Here is a 19,853-nt window from a genome sequence, read left to right on the forward strand (position 1 = left end):
TCAACAAATGTGTCCATCCGGCCAGTTTGTGTCGTCTCCGCCATGCCAGTAATGCGCACGTTGTTTCTTCGTCCCCGGGCCTCGAGGTCCTCATTTTTGATGGCAACTTCTTTGAGGATTCTCTCCACTCTCTCCAGTCTTTTCAGGGACTTCGTTGCGCCGTCTTCCACATCAGAAACCCTGGATTCCACTAGGTCTAGTCGTCTGTCGTGCGCCTGGATCTTGGAGCCCATATCCGCCATGCGGCGCTCCAGAGTGTCAAAGCGCCCATCCAGCGCCTTGAAACCAGCCCTCATCTCAGTCATCATGGCGGTCATGAGTGAAGTGGCATCCTCTTGGTCTTCACCCCCCGTCGCCTCCATTCGGGCCTCTAGCGGGGGGTCAGCGATGGGGAGGGAGGCTCCAGCAAAGTTCAGTTTTCGCTGATTTGGGTCGCGTTTTCCCATTGTGGCCGTGCTGCAGGGCCACCTGGCCTAGGCCTCTGTGTCTCCTGTATTGACGCGCTACTTCGCACCAGTTCGTTCCAAGATGGCCGTGGAATTGTGCAGGGCAATGGACTTTCACCCTCGGTGGGGGCAGGTCGGGCCTCAGTCTGGTCCGGGTTCCCAGGTAGCAATGGGGAGTGCCCAGCGCACAGCGGGCCAGGCGATCATGCAGCAGCCCGCTCGGGCACCCTCGCGGTCCGTCAGGCCAGGCGGTGTGCAGCCCGTCCCTCACAGGTGCTCCGGGGGGCAGGGAGAGGCCAGCTGCGCCGCAGGCACGAGGCCGGGCAGCGCCGGCGTCAGCAGCACCCAGAGCGGCCCCCAGGCCAGCCGCAAAGCAATCCGCTCCCAGCATCGGGACTACGTCCCCGCCGCGGCCCAAATGGAGCTCCCGGCTTAAGCCCGCCCCCAAGGCCGTAAGGCCCAGAAGCGAGATCGGCGCGCAGCGCCGCCCAAGGGGAGCCGGGCTCCAACAGGCCGGCCGCGGAGCCGAGCCCCCAGAACGCGGAAATCACCGCGGCTGGACCCCGCTGGCCGCCCGGGCGCCCCACGCGCAGCTCGCCCTACCTCCGCTCCGCACCTCCGCGGCTCCTCGCGCTGCACCCGGCCGCCGGTCGAGTCGCCGTATCGTCGGAACCGCTGCCGCCACCTTCTCCAAAGTTGCACCCATCGAGCTGCAAAGGATGTAGAACAGGATCGTAGGTTTGGATGCTCTTTAGGGTCGCTGGTTACAGCATTGCTCGGGCGTTAAGTCCCCGGACCGGCGGAGCTTCAGTAAGAGGCGGCCATCTTGGTCTCCTCCTCGGCCACGCCCCATGCATATAGACATTTAAAAGGATTGGGCTCAAAGATGAGCCCTGTGGACCTCCATACTTGAGGGGGACAGGTTTAGACACTGTATGTAGGGTGCAGAACCTAAGAAGGCAATGTTACTTAACCTTTTCGCCGCTGATGACGGAACCGCTCCGTCATCAGCCGCGGTGGCGCTGTGCTGATGACTGAGCGGTTCCGTCATGGCCCGCCCGACGCGCCTGCACGGCGCTGATTTCGCGCTTGCGCGGCGCTGATTTCGCGCCTGCGCGGCGTGTTCTATTGAGCGGGCGGGGCCATGACGGAACCGCTCTGTCATCAGCACAGCTCACCCGAGGCTGGTGACGGAGCAGTTCCGTCACCAGCGTGTGAGCGCCACGCGGCCCCCCGCCACCTTAGCGCTGCGGCGGAATAGCCGCCTCAGCAAAGGTGTTAAACCACAGATCTATGCATGTAGGGCGCAGAACCTAAGAAGGCACTGTTACTTAAAGCACAGTAAAGAGAGTAAGGGATACTGCATGTAAGGTGCAGAACCTAAGACGTACGTGTTACTTAAACCTGAGGAAGAGAGAGTAAGGGAAACTGTATGTAAGGCGCAGAACCTAAAAAGGCAATGTTACTTAAAGCACAGTAAAGAGAGTAAGGGACACTGTATGTAGGTCGCAGAACCGAAGAAGGCAATGTTAGTTAAAGCACAGTAAAGAGAGTAAGGGACACTGTATGTAGGTCGCAGAACCGAAGAAGGCAATGTTACTTAAAGCACAGTAAAGAGAGTAAGGGACACTGTATGTAAGGCGCAGAACCTAAGAAGGCAATGTTACTTAAAGCACAGTAAAGAGAGTAAGGGAAAATACATGTAGGGTGCAGAACCTAAGAAGGCAATGTTACTTAAAGAACAGTAAAGAGAGTAAGGGACACTGTATGTAGGGCGCAGAACCTAAAAAGGCAATGTTACTTAAAGCACAGTAAAGAGAGTAAGGGACACTGTATGTAGGTCGCAGAACCTAAGAAGGCAATGTTACTTAAAGCACAGTAAAGAGAGTAAGGGAAACTGTATGTAAGGCGCAGAACCTAAAAAGGCAATGTTAGTTAAAGCACAGTAAAGAGAGTAAGGGACACTGTATGTAGGTCGCAGAACCGAAGAAGGCAATGTTACTTAAAGCACAGTAAAGAGAGTAAGGGACACTGTATGTAAGGCGCAGAACCTAAGAAGGCAATGTTACTTAAAGCACAGTAAAGAGAGTAAGGGAAAATACATGTAGGGTGCAGAACCTAAGAAGGCAATGTTACTTAAAGAACAGTAAAGAGAGTAAGGGACACTGTATGTAGGGCGCAGAACCTAAAAAGGCAATGTTACTTAAAGCACAGTAAAGAGAGTAAGGGACACTGTATGTAAGGCGCAGAACCTAAGAAGGCAATGTTACTTAAAGTACAGTAAAGAGAGTAAGGGACACTGTATGTAGGCCGCAGAACCTAAGAAGGCAATGTTACTTAAAGCACAGTAAAGAGAGTAAGGGACACTGTATGTAGGTCGCAGAACCGAAGAAGGCAATGTTACTTAAAGCACAGTAAAGAGAGTAAGGGACACTGTATGTAGGGCGCAGAACCTAAGAAGGCAATGTTACTTAAAGTACAGTAAAGAGAGTAAGGGACACTGTATGTAGGCCGCAGAACCTAAGAAAGCAATGTTACTTAAAGCACAGTAAAGAGAGTAAGGGACACTGTATGTAAGGCGCAGAACCTAAGAAGGCAATGTTACTTAAAGTACAGTAAAGAGAGTAAGGGACACTGTATGTAGGCCGCAGAACCTAAAAAGGCAATGTTACTTAAAGCACAGTAAAGAGAGCATGGACACCAACGGCCCTTAGCGTCGCCTCCAACTGATAACTACAGCCCACTCAGAAGGTACCCTGTAGCCCAGTACAGCTATGGCAACACTACTCTCTCTGCAGGGTGCAAAGTTCCTTGCATGAACAAGCAATGCGATCTGTGTAAAGCAACAGTGTTCTAAATAAACAAGAGATGCGCCCAGAGGAAATGGGACAGGTTTTTTTATTTCATTTATTTTTATGCAGCCCACAACATTAGTGTTCTACTGGGACCCACAAGCTCAGGTTCGGGCACTGAAAAGAACAGGGCTGGGCTGATGCACGGATGTGCTTCAGGTCAGATTTCAGCCAAGTGGGGGTATCAGGATTAGATGATGGGGTTCTGGCTCCTAAAACAGCAACCTGGTCACCAAACGTGAACATGGCCCTCAAGCACTTGGCGGATATGAAGATAGAGGTGCAAAGTTTAAACACTTTGGCATCCCAAGCTAATCCAGACATCCCTTACGGTGATTTTAGTGGTCTTTGATAACCTTAAAAGCTCTCAAAGTGGTAGCTGTGGAGAGCAGCCTTCAGGCTGATCTTGAAGGAGTATAAAGCAGCTTGTTTTACCATATTTAATTAATAGTTTTGATTAGATGAAAAAGAACCACAGTGTTTATGAAAAATAAGTCTATTTATTCACACACCACAATCACTCACTAACACTCGCTATATATCCTATCCGGAGATAGCAATAATACACATAAGAACACTTCAAAGACGTCAGGTATGTTGCACAAATATACACTGGTCTCCAAGGGGCACCAAACCATATACTAAATAAGTGGAATGCAAACTGCAACGGAAAACGGGCCTTGCACAAAGAACTTAGAAGACTTTGGAGAACCAAGAACCACACATGGTAAGTACACAGGAGCCCCAAAGAGGCTGTGTGCAGAGTGGAAAGACAGACATGTCTCCATTAGAAATCAATGCAGAAGTCGCAGTTGCAATTTTAAAGAAAAGAGACGCTTCCCACAGGAGCCCAAAAAAGCCCTGTGGAGGAAGGCAGGTTGGAGAGCCATCCCACCTGTGGATGCCCCAGGAACCAGGTTACCTGCGCCAAGGAAGCTGGGAGTGTAGGGGTAAAGTGACTTTGAAACCACTCATAGAGGACAATGGGCGACTCTGGAAGAAAGGCCTCTTGAGAAGTCTGTGAAGAAATCTGGTGGAGTCCAAGGGTGGATTCTTTAAGAGGAGAACCTGAAAGCAGAGGGGACAGAGTCTATGCCACTCAGAGGCGACCAGGAGGCATGGAAGCACAATGCTCAACCTTGGCGGAAGTTCAGAAGAGTTCACAAGGACCATGTTGCTGCAGCTGTGGGGACCTGGTGACGCTGTGGAAGACCAGGAGCTGTACAAGAATTGTCCCATGTCAGATGTCGGTGGCCAGCAGGAGCATCAACAAGCCTTGGTAGCCACAGTGGAAGACAAAAAGATGCAATCGTTGGGCCCAGCAAAGTCCAAGGGACTCACCACGTGCAGGAGAGTCAGAGCAGGCCCGAGCAAGGAGGGGAGCCCACCAAAGCAGAAGACCCTCAAGAGGAACCACAGGCTGAAGGCGCGGAAGTCGCAAGAGTACCTTGGACGGCTCACCAAAAATTGAGGCCCACAATGCACGAGATGCAAGGAGGATGCTGGGATGAGATGCTGGAGCGTCGGAGCGTCTTGTAGCCCGAAGACCTCTGGAGTGCCGAGCCAACAGGCATTTGCAACGGAAAGTAAAAGCAGTGCAGTGGTTTGTACCCAGCAGCTCTGATGAGGGATACTGTCCTACAAATTGCAGGGAAGACAGGTCAGGCCTCCGGGGGCCCACAGATCCACCACCTGTGCTGCTGAGCTTCAGGAAGACGGTAGGATGACAAGAGCAGCAGACCGGTCAGCTTCGATGCGGTGCCTGCAGATGCAGGGGAGTGACTCCTTCACTCCAAGGGAGATTACTTTGGATGTCCTTGATGCCCACAGGTCCCTGGAGATCCTGAGAGAAGCACAGACACAGTTGAGGCAGAATACTAGCAGAACAACAAGATCAGGAGCAGCAGGAGTCTTCCTTGATGCAGTTTCGGTTCCAGGCAAAGTCCAGCTAAGTCTAAGTGTCCAGACGGTCAAAAGTGTTTTGGTTTCAGATGCGAGTCTTGTTCCAAACAAATCTGAGGACCCACCCATGGGGGACCCCTTAAATACAAAAAGAAAGGGTTGGACTGACTCAGGGATCCCTCCCAGAGGATGGGCTAGACAGAGGGGAGGATATTCCCCTGGTCTTTTTTCAGTTTTGTGCCAGAGCGGGAACCAAGGGTTCCTGAACTTGCTCAAACAGGTGTATGCTAGGAGGGCACCAAATGTGCCCTTCAATGCAGTCTGGTGGTGCTGGAAAGCAAAGTACACAAAGTCCTTTCTTGGAGGAAGTCACACCTCCCTTTGACAGGAAACCTATAGTTCTACCTTCCCCTGCTCGAGTTCAGCTCGGCAGCAGGAGGACTGGACAGTCTCTGTGGACAGCGGCAGCACTACGTTGCTGGCAGACCCTAAAAGGCTCAGGAGCCCCTAAAGTACATGGGATTAGACTTCCAACACTGGAATCGGTGTTAGGGTACGATACCAACAGGTTTGATACCAAACATGAACAGGTTCCGCACAGCAATTATACAGTTAGAAATCTCATAATGATGGATATTCACTATATGTCTTAAAATGGCTGATCGCACTTACAAAACCGGAGAATCGACTCTGGAGTTTAGAGGAGTGTCCTGCTCATGCAGGGGCACCCTCAAACTTATAACCAAGCACCCTGCCCTCAGGACTGAAGGGCCTACCATACGGTGAAGTATAGGTTTTAAGTGCAGTGATCTCCTATATAAGAAAACGTATATCTGTTGTGAGGGGTACAAGCACCATCTCACAGAGGCTGCAATGGCAGACCTGTAGTCAGAGTATAAGTGGACTACCATGGGTGGCACAATACATGCTGCAGCCTAATGAAGACCCTTGGTGTACCTATGCCCTGGGTACCTTAGTACCATATACTAGGGACTAATAAGGGTACACCAGTAGCCAATTGTGGAGGTACTAAAGAACTTACCAAAGCCATTTTGGGAGAGAGTGCACAGATGCTGGTTAGCAGCATCCCAGCAAACTACAGTCAAGACATACTGACACCAAGCAAAAAGTGGGCGTAACCAGAAAAGAAAGATTCTAGTTTCCTACAGAAATCCTTAGAAAGCAGGCCTGCTCTAAACGTAGCCCACGGCTATTGAGACGTCCTTTGAAGTCAGATCCACTGCACCGCTACACAGCTACATAGCTAGCGAGAGGCAATTTGAGGCCTGGCCCAGTCACAACCTAGCCAAAGGTTACCAAGATATCTTTTGAAGCCTGGTATTTCCCAGTTTTGAACAGAAGCTGCCCAAGGTTAGAGAAAGAGCATATAAAGTCTGCCCCCTCAGCTCGGAGCACAAGAGCTACTCCCAAGCTAGTCCAATGCTAGCAAGTCGTCCTTTGAAGTATGGCTTGCTTCAGAGCTAGCCCAAAGCTACCAAGACATTCGCTGAAGCCTGGCCAGCTACATTCTACTGCACCTGGTCAAATGTTTATTTTTGCTATAGTTTTATTACTCTGACATTGCCATTGATGATTTCCAAACAAGAGATGACACAATCCAATATTTTCAATTATCCTCTCTTCTCCCACCTTCTCCATTGTGAGCACTACACAACTACCTCCATCTACCCATCTGAACTAAAATCTTATGAACTCTTTCCCTCCACTGTCAAATCTGAACTTCAAACATACCTCGAGTTTTGTCTTGAAAGATTGTGGCAAACTCCGACCTGCCACAGAACAGCCATGGCTTTCCTCACAGATCTCATATCTTCCCTAACACGTCTCTCATTGAAAATGGACATCCTTACGCAATCATTTTTCTCATGTCAGCGACTCACTTTCTACCCATAAATGGTTACTATATCCTCTTGTGCAGTTCCATGGTCTGCGGCTGAACAATATCCCCATAGACGATCACTCCCCGAGATCCAAACGGGCATACTCGTCCCACAATGATACTGAACAACACAACCTCATTGAACGCTACAGAAACTCAAAAATCCAGCGATCTTCTCCCCCATAGTCAACCAAGATGCCTTCCGTATTACCGCCATCGTTTCGAACCGCAGTAAAGCTCAACCACACCACACAATCCTGCAACTCACCCCAAATACCTTAATTGGAATCAAGCCCCAACTACCCCCCGATCAGTCAGTACATAAACTCACCAGCTCTTCCCTCAGTTGTAAGCTGCATATCTGTCGATTGCAAAAAACACAGTTGATGGACAGAATGTAGAACAATGTCATACATTCACCCCAGTACAAGGATCTGGGCCTAAATCCATCGGTTTTTTTGCACTCCACGCCACCCTGGGTTAGACACTGGCTATATGCAAATCAGCTCTGACCCTATGCCTCATGGGAACAGTCCAGTCCGAACTACCAAGCCATGTCTTACCCAGACCCGAATCAAGCATCCAAGGACCGGTTTATGGCTACCAGCCTTCATCAGCCTGGATAGCTTGACTCCAGTGGTGTGGAGAGCCTGGGACTCACCTCTGAGCATACCCAGCCCACTCGGTGTGAAAATTGCCAAAAACACAGTTGATGGACAGAATGTAGAACAATGTCATACATTCACCCCAGTACAAGGATCTGGGCCTAAATCCATCGTTTTTTTGCACTCCACACCACCCTGGGTTAGACACTGGCTATATGCAAATCAGCTCTGACCCTGTGCCTCATGGGAACAGTCCAGTCCGAACTACCAAGCCATGTCTTTCCTGGACCGTAATCAAGCATCCAAGGACCGGTTTCTGGCTATCAGCCTTCATTCAGCCTGGATAGCTTGACTCCAGTGGTGTGGAGAGCCTGGGACTCACGTCTGAGCATACCCAGCCAACTCGGAGTGAAAATTGCAAAAAACACAGTTGATGGACAGAATGTAGAACAATGTCATACATTCACCCCAGTACAAGGATCTGGGCCTAAATCCATCGTTTTTTTGCACTCCACACCACCCTGGGTTAGACACTGGCTATATGCAAATCAGCCGGGCTGAAGGCGGCTGTAATGCCAGAAACAGGTCCTCGGAAGCTTGTTTCCGGTCCAGGGAAGGCATGGCTTGGCAGTTCGGGCTGGACTGTTCCCATGAGGCACAGGGTCAGACTGATTTGCATATAGCCATGTCTGAACAGGGGTGGCAGATTGGGCTAAAGAACGGTGATGGATTAAACCCAGATCTTTTGACTGGGTGTGAGTGTTTGATTGGTTCAGATGCTCCGTCCATTACCACCCCCTTTTGTACCGCTTTTGGCCGCCATAAGTGTGGCAGGGTATGCTCAGACGTGAGTCCCTTGCTCACTTTGCCACTGGATTCCAGCAAGCCGGGCTGAAGACGGCTGTAATGCCAGAAACCGGTACTCGGAAGCTTGTTTCTGGTCCAGGGAAGGCATGGCTTGGCAGTTCGGGCTGGACTGTTCCCATGAGGCACAGGGTCAGACTGATTTGCATATAGCCATGTCTGAACTGGGTGGCAGATTGGGCTAAAGAACGGTGAATGATTAAACCCAGATCTTTTGACTGGGTGTGAGTGTTTGATTGGTTCAGATGCTCCGTCCATTACCACTCCCTTTTGTACCGCTTTTGGCCGCCATAAGTGTGGCAGGGTATGCTCAGACGTGAGTCCTTTGCTCACTTTGCCACTGGATTCAAGCAAGCCGGGCTGAAGGCGGCTGTAATGCCAGAAACCGGTCCTCGGAAGCTTGTTTCCGGTCCAGGGAAGGCATGGCTTGGCAGTTCGGGCTGGACTGTTCCCATGAGGCACAGGGTCAGACTGATTTGCATATAGCCATGTCTGAACTGGGGTGGCAGATTTGGCTAAAGAACGGTGATGGATTAAACCCAGATCTTTTGACTGGGTGCGAGTGTTTGATTGGTTCAGATGCTCCGTCCATTACCACCCCCTTTTGTACCGCTTTTGGCCGCCATAAGTGTGGCAGGGTATGCTCAGACGTGAGTCCCTTGCTCACTTTGCCACTGGATTCAAGCAAGCCGGGCTGAAGACGGCTGTAATGCCAGAAACCGGTCCTCGGAAGCTTGTTTCCGGTCCAGGGAAGGCATGGCTTGGCAGTTCAGGCTGGACTGTTCCCATGAGGCACAGGGTCAGACTGATTTGCATATAGCCATGTCTGAACTGTGGTGGCAGAGTGGGCTAAAGAACGGTGATGGATTAAACCCAGATCTTTTGACTGGGTGCGAGTGTTTGATTGGTTCAGATGCTCCGTCCATTACCACCCCCTTTTGTACCGCATATCTGTCAATAGCAGCCAAACGCTGCCCTGAGATTTCGAAACGATGAAGGACCTCAATCGCTCAACAATACCTCAAACAATGCCCTATCACTCTTAAACTACCCTTTACTCCACAATGTGCTGCAACTGACAAGACCAATGAGGCGGAGGGCTTGAAGCAAATTGCAGAAACTCATTTAGCTGCAGACTCCTTCCCCCTAGCCGCTTACAATCCTTTGAAAGCATGTCACTGGAAATAACCTCTCATACTGCCCCCAACCCTTGGATGATCGTGGTTTACCACCCCTCAGGTCAAACCAACACCTGCACTGAAGAATGCACGGAATTGCTCACTTCCAACTTATCAGCTCAGACAATATCGGGGACTTCAATCTTGACTGGGGCACTGCGGGCAACAAATCGCTGGACACCTTGGTCTCTTTTTTTTTAATGACAACTATCCGCAATAGGGCCATAAACCCACACACTGCATGGGCTACACTCTGGATCTGATCACATCCAGAACACCTGTCTACTTAACCAGTAACACTAGGTTGGTAGACTGGTCCAACCACCTGCATATCCCCTTTACCGTGTCTTTCTCCAGTACTAAATTCTCCGGTCAGCCACGAAGGGGAAAATCTGGTTTCAGGGACACAAGTTATCTTCATATTGAAGCAATGGGCCTCCCAAACCTTGTCCCGAAAGTGCCTCAACTCATCATCAACAAGGCCACAGACAAATCCCAACTCTTGCATGGAATCCATGATTTAATATTTCTCTCTCTTCAAAAGCAAATACAGCAAGCCCAAATCCTCCCTTCATTGGTACACAAAAGACCTCTATGTAGAAAGGAAGCAACTCAGAACACTTGAAGAAAATGGAGACAAGCTTTCTCACTACCTAGTCTGACTAAGCTACGAACCGTGAGAAAATACTATAAAGACCACATATTTAGTGCCAAATCTTTTCACAGCAGTTCTCCCCTAGACACTGCAAAGAATAGACCTAAACTACTTTTGAAGGTAATGAAACAGGCTAACAACACTTCTCCAATCCCCTCACACGAACCCCTTGTAGAACTTTGAAACAATTTTGAGGAGTTCTACAAGAAAGTCAGGGATATAAATATCTTCCTTCCGGGTCCATGCACCAATTAAGTCAAGGATAATCTACCCTGCAATGCGCTGCAGACATGGTGCTCTTTCTCCCCAATCTCAGAAGCCAGCCTACTGATGACCATATACAAGGTAAAACCCTTAAACCATCTCTATTCCCGATTTCTTCAGGAAACCCCTTGCCAAACAACTACTTCCTGCATTATCTAACCAAGTCAACAATTCCCTGCAAGAAGGGAACAAGGTCTGTTTCGAGACCGTCTAAAAATGGGTCAAACCTCTCAACTAAAGAAAAATAAATAAAACCAATCCCTGGATCCCAACTACCTGAACAACTACCGCCCAATCTCCACCCTTCCATTCCTAGGCAAAGTAATTGAAAGCTGTATTGCTTCTCAACTTTCATCCCACATACAACCTTCTGCATTCTCTCCAAACAGGCTTCCATCAGGGCCACAGCACTGAAAGAGCAATTCTACATTCAAACTTAACCCAGTGAAAACAGAATTTCTTCTGATATCTCCAAAGAAAGTCAAATCTTCAGATTAAGATTAGCATGTCATCTTCTCTGGCCAGCAGGGCCACCCTTCTACTGATCAGAATGCAAATCACTTAGATTGAGATTTGACAACCATCTCAACCTTCAGAGTCACATTGCATCCATGGCCAAGAGTACACAGTTTGCAGCTTAGGCAGGAATCCAGCAAAGATCCCAGAATCAGTTGTTCAGGCTGTGGTGCTCTCAAGACTGGACATACGGGATGGCACTTCTAGCAGGCATCTCCGTAGCTGATCTAGGCCCACTCATAGCTTTGGAACTGGTCACAGGAAATTCAACCACATAACTCTTAATTATTGAGGGGCTTCCTATTGAGCCAAGAGCCCAATTCAACACCACAGGCATCACCCAGAAGGTTCTGCACTTCTCCTCTCCTGCTTATCTAGCAGAGAAACGGAATGTTTTGGGCAGTAACTGTACATCAAGAAATGCTCAATCCCTTCTCCTTGAGCCTTCCAACTTTAAATCGGGAACGATTCATAAGCCAATCGTTTTTTGGAAGTGCCACAAGAGTTTTGGAACTCTACCTCCGTCCCTATGCCGGACCACTTGCCATGCAGTCTTAAAAAATGATCTCAAAGCTCTTTTCTTCAATAAACACTAGGGCTAATTTCTCCAGTCCTCACACGCACCTCCACTTACATTCTAATCTGTTTGAGACTGTTTGTTACTCACAACATCTCTTTGTTTTGATCCTTCAAAGGTACATAGGTCACTTGTATGCTCCGCACTGCAGTAGTTTACCCAGGCCCCAGTCCAAATGCCAGATCGTCTAGCTCGGTTAGTGTGGGCTCCGTATTCACTGGACTAGACTAGTTATGTCCACTTTGTATGTTATGTCCACTTGTAGCGCGCTCTGATACTCGCGAGTGTCCCAGCGCGATGCCAGAGGGGTGAAGGGAGAAGCTATCAAACAAAGAATAGAGTCTAAAGTTTCCTTTTGAACACGGCTGGGTCATGAATGGACCGCAAGGCGGGGGGGGGGGGGCATTCCAAGCTACACTTGGCTTCACCACAAGACTTCAGTCTTGTTTTCTTCATACTGTGTCAAACTGCCATACAGGCGGTAGGGGTTGCATTGTAAACCTATTGGAAAGCAAATCTCTCAATGAGTGTGTACTCAGCTAAAGTAAGTGACCGAGTCAAACCCTCTGCAGTTGAAAATGTGGAAATCTTCAAAAGGACTTCCATTGCAGGTATTATAAAGTTAACAGGGATTCCAGAAATTCCACTTGCTTCCATCTGAGAATTCATCTTCTCACATTCTGCAGGGGACAGCAAAGAAATCCATAAAAACAGTGTGCATCGCCTGCAATTTGTGCAAAAGTACCCGTTTCCGAGCATACGTCCATAAAGCTCCTCTTACTCAAAATCAGCGACCTCAGTATATCTTGTCACTACAAGTGTGGCTTTGAGCTCCAGGTGCCCAGGCGGTTGTCCTCAGGAGACGGAGAGAAGCATTACAGTCTCGGCATTGATCCGCCGGATGCCTTCCCTTTGCGGCATCAGTGGTATTCCCATCACGTTGGTCAAGAACATCAATCTCTGATGGAATGCCAGAAACCTGTCTCTCCATCCTAGAATTCAGACGACCCACCCACAGTAAATCAGGCACACGCTCTGAACTCATCGGGAGGGGAAGGGAAAAAGAAAATGAACAAGCATTGGCAAACCCAGTAGGTCTCACCTTTATAATGCAAGTACAGAGCTGTTGCCTTCTCCAAATTTTGTCTGTAAAGTATTATTTAGAAACAGTAAAATAAAAAGGTATTTCAAACTGTCTTCCAGAATCTCCTGCACTTTATTATAAAGCACATATATAATACCTCTGAAGTTCAGTACCAGATAAGTCAAACTACCTTTTTGCAACAAATTATTTTTGCGACTTTATATCTTATCAACGAAATTGATAAGTGATCACTGTTAGTATGTATATTTGCAGTAGTTACAGAACATAGACAATACATTAACACACCCGGGCAATAACATTTCCCAAGTTACTTTTACAGATTCTTTCTCAAATAATAATGCTGTCTGATGCAGTTTACCAAATTCTTCAATTCCAACTGCTAACAGCAAGGGTGGAATCAAAAAGTTATATTTAGCTTTAATGGACAAAAATTCTACCGCTATTCCGGTTTGCAAGTGATACACAAATAGTGCAACAAAAATAGAGAAAATCATTTGAGGTTTTTCTAAAATACAATAGTCTAAAATGACGAAATCACCCCGTGGAAATCCACTGAAAAATGTATCCAATGATGAAACCAACGAGTAAGCATATCCAGCTCCAGTATTCAGCTCAGACGCTGGATTTGTGAAACAAGGAGATACACTTCTTCTTAGTGTTTATTTTCCTTTTCTTAAGATGGCAGCTGCCATGAACACTCATGCATTACTTACGTAATGGAAGTGAGTCCCAGCGAATTAAGACCTAGTTCTTCTGACAGGGTTTTGATTTCTGAAAGCGGTAGTGTACAATGGCTACATCTTTCTGTAATAGATTCTTATTAAAGTATGTAACATAGGAAACATTACCTTTTCTGATGCTATCTCTTGGTTGATTCAACCATTTATGCCATGTTACATGTCTATCAAATGGATTAGGGATCATGACAACCGCCTCTGGTAGCACGTTGCTTACAACTATGGTGGGTTCCCCACACCTAATTCTACCAGGGGGCCTTGGTGTCTAATGTTCGCCCAGAGAGCTGCCTCCACCTTGGATCCACAGGAGCCAAGAGGAAGTGTCACTTCCTGCTTCGTTTCTCGAAGCTCCACCCACAATGGGCCTCCACAGCATCTCTGCTGTAGGGCTACCTATTAGTGGAGCCCCTAAGGTTTGCAGGGCCCCGATCACCGTCCAAGGCAAGGTGAGAGAAGCATGCCAGCTACACTCTTGCAGAGGTCAGAGAAGCTTTACCATCTCTGGACATGGCTTTGCCATGGCCAACCCGCCAGCACTGAGACATTGAATGAACCTTTGCACCACTGGCAGCCCTCTTGTAGCAGCATCTGCAGCCTGAGCTGCACGGGTTTGAGGCAGGTTGTATCACATTCACAGCAGCGTTGTGAGCATGCCTCCTAAATCACACAAACCCCAGGGATGGTCTGGTGAACAGAGGGTGAAAGGTCTCCATTTTTCTTTTCTACTTGCTGATGCTGGCATTGTCCTGGTAAATAGCTCATTCTAGCAAGCTATTATTCCAAAGAGTGTTAATGTTATTCAATTAACAGGAAATGCTGCCATTTAGATCTGAAAGGCCATCTCGCACCTCTCACCCACTGGGCTGTTTAACCCTCGACTGCTTACCGGAGAGAAAGGCAGAATGGCAGGAAATACCATTTTGTTTTGTAATTCACAACTCAGCGCTTTGGCAATACAACATTAGATAATATAATCGATTCTTTCAGCTAACAGCATGTTGCATTGAGAGCTTGTAGTTGTGCTTTGAACAGTTTCATTATGGGATCAAAATCCCAGCATGCAAAGTGCAATTGGCTAAAATGCCAGAATTGGCTGGAGGTTTTATACATGACTTGGAACCATTTGTCTGAAATCTCTCAAGATGTTACAAAGTCACCAACTCCATTAAAAAGAAAGAAATGTTTGCTTCAAGTTTAAAACCAAAAGTAAACTGTGTTCATATATTTTGTGAGGATTCACTCATTTATGCATTAAAACAAGCACTAGCAATGAGGATCTTTTTTTATTTATGCAGTAAAACCTTTTATACCAAGCTTCACAGTAAAGGTAAATCATGGACAATCGCAGCATAACCTTCCCTAACACAAATAATAAGTTAAGGACAGGTGGCAGCAGCACCTGGCGGTCTTACGTGCAGAACTTTCTCAGTGGGCCTCAGCGGCTCAGCCTGGCAGCTCAGCTCCTCTGGGGCTGCCGGTCCGGGCTGCGACTGTTAAGAAGGTCTCAGGCGGCTGCAGGGCACACGTACCCCACGCCTTTGAGATTACGGTACTACGGGTGCTCGTTCACCACAGCACCCTCTGGGTCTCCACTGGCACGAAGCCACACACACAATGCTGATGGTACTTTACGTCGACTCTTAGTGCACATTCACCAGGCACACACACACACCGCTGCAAAGACTCACTTTCTTCCGGTGCACACGATGATCAGCCGATCACCTCCACAGTCCCAGGTTGCACCAAAGCACGCACACTGCTTGACTGAGACTTACTCCAACTCCGATACCCCGATATCCAGGCGCTCTTCACCAACGCCTTCGGCCGCACCCTGACACGCTCACCATGTCAGAGCCTCACTTCTCCTCCGGTGCACTTGATGACCAGGTGCTCTTCACCAGCGCCTCCGGTGCACCCCGACACGCTCCCTGCTTGTCCGAGACTCACTCCACTTCCGATGCACACATTGATCAGGCGCTCCTCACCAACACCTCCTGTGCACCATGACACTCACCCTGTACGTCCGAGACTCCCTTCACCTCTGATGCACATGCTGACCAGGGCATACCACCTTTAGAACGAAACTTTCATTCCGCATACCTTCACTCCACATACCATTATAACAAAAGTACCATTACTCTGCAATACTATAATAACTCATGGCATTACATTTTATATGCTTTTACCACGCATGCTTTTACAACGAAATTCGTTGTAAAAGCATGAATGGTAAAAGCATATGTTTTTAATATTTAGGTTTAAGGTAAGTAAATGGTTTTAGTTTGGGGGTGTAGGGGTATATGTTTTGGGGTTCAAGGGTATTTTAAGGGTTGAGGGTGGGTTTGGGTTATGGGGTGCACAGGGTATTTTTAGGGTGAAGGGGTATTTAGGTTTTGGGGTGCAGGAGATAATTTTAGGGTGCAGGGTGGGTTTTGGAGTGCAGGGGGTATTTTTAGGGTTACGGGTGGGTTTGGGGGTACAGGGGCATTTTAGGGTGGGTTGTGGGGTGCAGGAGAAAATTTCAGGGTTCAGGGTATATAGGTTTTGGGGTACAGGTTATTTAGGGTGGGTTTGGGGTTTGGGGTGCAAGAGGTATTTTTGGGGTTTAGGGGATATTTAGGTTTTGGGGTGCAGGAGGTATTTTTAGGGTTCAGGGTGTTTGGGTTTTGGGGTACAGCTGCATTTTTAGGGTTTAGGGTGGGTTTGGTATTTGGGGTGCAGGAGATATTTTCAGGGTTGAGGGTGGGTTTAGGTTTTGGGGTGAAGGGGTATTTTTAGGGTTAAGGGTGGGTTTGAGTTTTGGGGTGGTGGTGTATTTTTAGGGTTTAGGGGGTATTTAGGCTTGGGGTACAGGGGCATTTTTAGGGTGGGTTTTGGGGTGCAAGAGGTATTTTTGGGTTTTGGGGTATTTAGGTTTTGGGGTAGAGGGGATTTTTTAGGGTTTAGGGTGGGTTTTGGGGTGCTGGGGTATTTTTAGGGGTCAGGGTGGGTTTAGGTTTTGTAGAGAAGGGGTATTTTTAGGGTTCAGGGTTTGTTTGGGTATTGGGGTAGAGGAATATGTTTATGGGGTAAGGGAGGTTGAGGATTTTGGGGTGCAGGTGTATTTTAAGGGATCGGGGTGGGTTGGGTTTTTGGGGTGCAACGGGTAATTAATATATATATATATATATATTTTAAGTACTTTTACTAAGTTTATGCCTTCACCAGGCATGTATTTGCATTATAATGGCATGCGTGGTAAAGTCATATGGTGGTAAAGTCATATGGGGGTAAAAAATTGCGGTGTGATGGTATTGCAGAGTAATTGCACCCGCGTTGTAAAGAATGCGGAGTGTTGGTATGCGGTGTGATAGCTTCCGGAATAACATCATATATTCGCTGACCAGCGGTACACCACGACACGCACCCTGCGCGTCCGAGTCTCACATCACCTCAGATGCACATGCTGACCAGGAGCTCTTCCCCAACGCCTGCGGTGCACCACAACACACACCCGGCGCGTCCGAGACTCACTTCACCTTCGATGCACACGTTGACTAGATGCTCTTCACCAAAGCCTCATGTGCACCACGACACTCACCCAGCGCGTTTGAGTCTCACTTCTCCTCTGTTTGTCCAAGATAAAGTCCTACACACCCTATGAAACAGACTTTGCCCATGCTGCCAGGCCACATTCGCAACTGACTGGGTTTGAGCAGTGGGAACGCACGGGCCATGAGACCCCAAAGTATACGCCCAACACCAAAGCATCTTCTGCCTCGCTGCTTGCACCAATAGGGTACTGGTAGAGAGGCAGTGCTTGCCGGGTCCTATAATTCTCAGCAGCCCTGTCTGTGGTGCATCTGGTCTTTAAAAGCAGTGCCATGGAGGCTTAAGGGAAAAGCTCTTAGCTAAGCCTAGACCTATCACTCTTCTGCAAATGTTGGTGATTACCACTTTATTTATTGCTGATGTACTAACTTTTATACAATAGTAGTGTCTTTCGGATTGTTTCACTTTAGCCACTTAGATTAGATCACTGCTCGGAGTAGCCTTCGTTAAAAGTAGTTAACAACACCCTTTTCTGCTGGGACAATTTCATCAATAAGTTCAGAGGCGAGTCAGTTCTTTGTTTCCTCCTACATAATCCTTTTATTTTAATAAATGGAAAATATGGTGGTCTATCGAACCACACACGAGAGGTTGCTGTACAGTGAGCATTCTGAACTATTTTGCGGTGCTCTCAAAAGTAGGCAGGGTGGAGAAAAGTAATTGCATAGAGTCACATGTTTAGTCAAGCTTGGAAGCTAGGATTGAAACCAAGTTTTCTGATTAGACATTGTGTAATTCAGATCCTAGGTGGATATTGTATTCTTTCCCCCTGCTGTATAGGTGAAAATGTGATTAGTGACCCGAGCGGAGAGTCAGTTGTTTTATGTCTCCTTTACAAGGCCCTTTCTGTTGTCACAGCAACGTTATGGTCTATTGAACCATTTACAAGAGGTTTGTGTACAGGGCACATCCTGATCTAAACTATTTCAAGTTACTTCCAAATGTGATGATCTTTAAAAAGGGAGCAGGTGAAGAAAAGGAAAAGTCCTAGGTCACACAGTTTACTCAAGCTGGGACGTTGTGAAAGAAATATCACCTATGGTATGCGTCTCTCTACTCCTCCCCTCGTCGGGGAGGAGTAGAGAGACGCATACCATAGGTGATCCTACGGTGAACAACCCAGCACTCACGAAGTGTGATCACGGGGTACTCCCTAACCCTCGCCTCCCATGGGGCAAGTCGTTCCCTCTTAATGGGTCAATGGACCCCTGAGTGGACGGTGACTATAGGTCACATCCACAGAGTGGCTCTACCATTATTGTATGGTAAGATTGGAGCCCCTCAGTCCAGTCCTGATGAAAGCCACGTACCTATATGGACCTATTCCTTAATATTCACATAGCGGTGACTAGATGATTGCTTTCTTATTCACCGCGCCTTTGTTTTTAGACTCCACACAGTTCCCTTACTGAATAAAGTGACAGGGGGGAACTATGATGGCCTTTTAAACTCACTATTTCCTTTGGGCCCCCACTCACTTTAGAAAGTGCATCCCTGTCGTCAGGTGTATGCCCGCCCTCCACCAAACGGGGTTTCTGGAGGGCGAGGACTGGCAGATGATGAAGCATGACACCTGGTGGTGTGTGATGCCAGTCTATCACTTTTTGTGAGATGCCCTTGTCACCACTCGGCACTTCACATTGACTTGGTCATATTCTAGAAGTGGTCTCTATTTGTGATATATGGTTTGACTGGAGGCTGACCATCTTCTAGAGCCCTATTGCCTCTTGTTCCCTCCTCGGGTCACAACCTGAGCTTCCTTGTGTTCTCCCACGTTGTGAATGAAACCAGGGTCTCTGGGTCAGGACCCAGCAACTAGTTTTAGCTACAGACTGGGCAGAAACACTGTAAGCATCCCTCCTTCAAAGGACAACAACAGCAAGGGTAGCATCAACATAAGCAGTTATAATTCAGCAGTTACAAATCAGGCAACAAAAGTGCAAGATTTAGCTACTCAATTAATAGGGACAGCTTGGCAACACCAAAACACGCTTCCCTCTCTCACGCAAGGCTTTAAGTGTAGTTTCTCATTTCTTTAGAAAAGATCCAGCCTCAGCTGTACAAACTTTCATCGCTGACAGAACATGATCGATTAAGACACTTGTGACATTTAGACTACAGACAGATGTCTGGGACAGGTGCTTAACTCACTGAGAGGAATGTGTAGGTGAATAAGGGAGTGACTGTGATTTCTGACACCATTCTCAGGTGATATTCCACAGCAGCTCCACGAAAATGCTAATGCTGTCACTGCGAGGCAAGTTTGTATTGAGTCTTTGAGTTCAAGTAGGTCATTGCTTTTCAGAACAGCTTACATAACTATGGTCCAGACAGGTACAAAGATGTCAACCTCTTGGAAGAGGTTTTGACTGTGTGTGTGTATCAGGGTGTGTGCAATCTCCGCCTCGGTGGTGCACCTGTTCAAAAAGTTGAGGGCCTCCAATGATTTGCAATGAGCTGTACAGTGCACTGCTGCTGTAGTACTGAGACATTCATGAACTCATTATACCTCTTTAACTTGCTGTGTGCCATATACTAATATTCTATTGTTTACCCATTTTCAGAGCACTCCTAATGAATAAGTATACTGGTCTAGAAGTGAACCAGCGCTCCTCGTTAGTGGGGTGTGTCCCGGCCTCATACTGCACCTCAATCCCACAT

General features: G+C 47.8%; 1 protein-coding gene across 8 annotated transcripts in view; it reads right to left on the reverse strand.

Annotated features, from left to right (window-relative positions):
• The window catches only part of DNPEP (aspartyl aminopeptidase), a 1,185,204-nt gene that overhangs the window by 366,908 nt on the left and 798,443 nt on the right, over positions 1-19,853 (reverse strand). The gene's annotated exons all lie outside the window — the stretch shown is intronic.

The sequence above is a fragment of the Lissotriton helveticus genome, chromosome 3_1 (assembly GCF_964261635.1).
Source record: "Lissotriton helveticus chromosome 3_1, aLisHel1.1, whole genome shotgun sequence".
Lineage (NCBI taxonomy): Eukaryota > Metazoa > Chordata > Amphibia > Caudata > Salamandridae > Lissotriton > Lissotriton helveticus.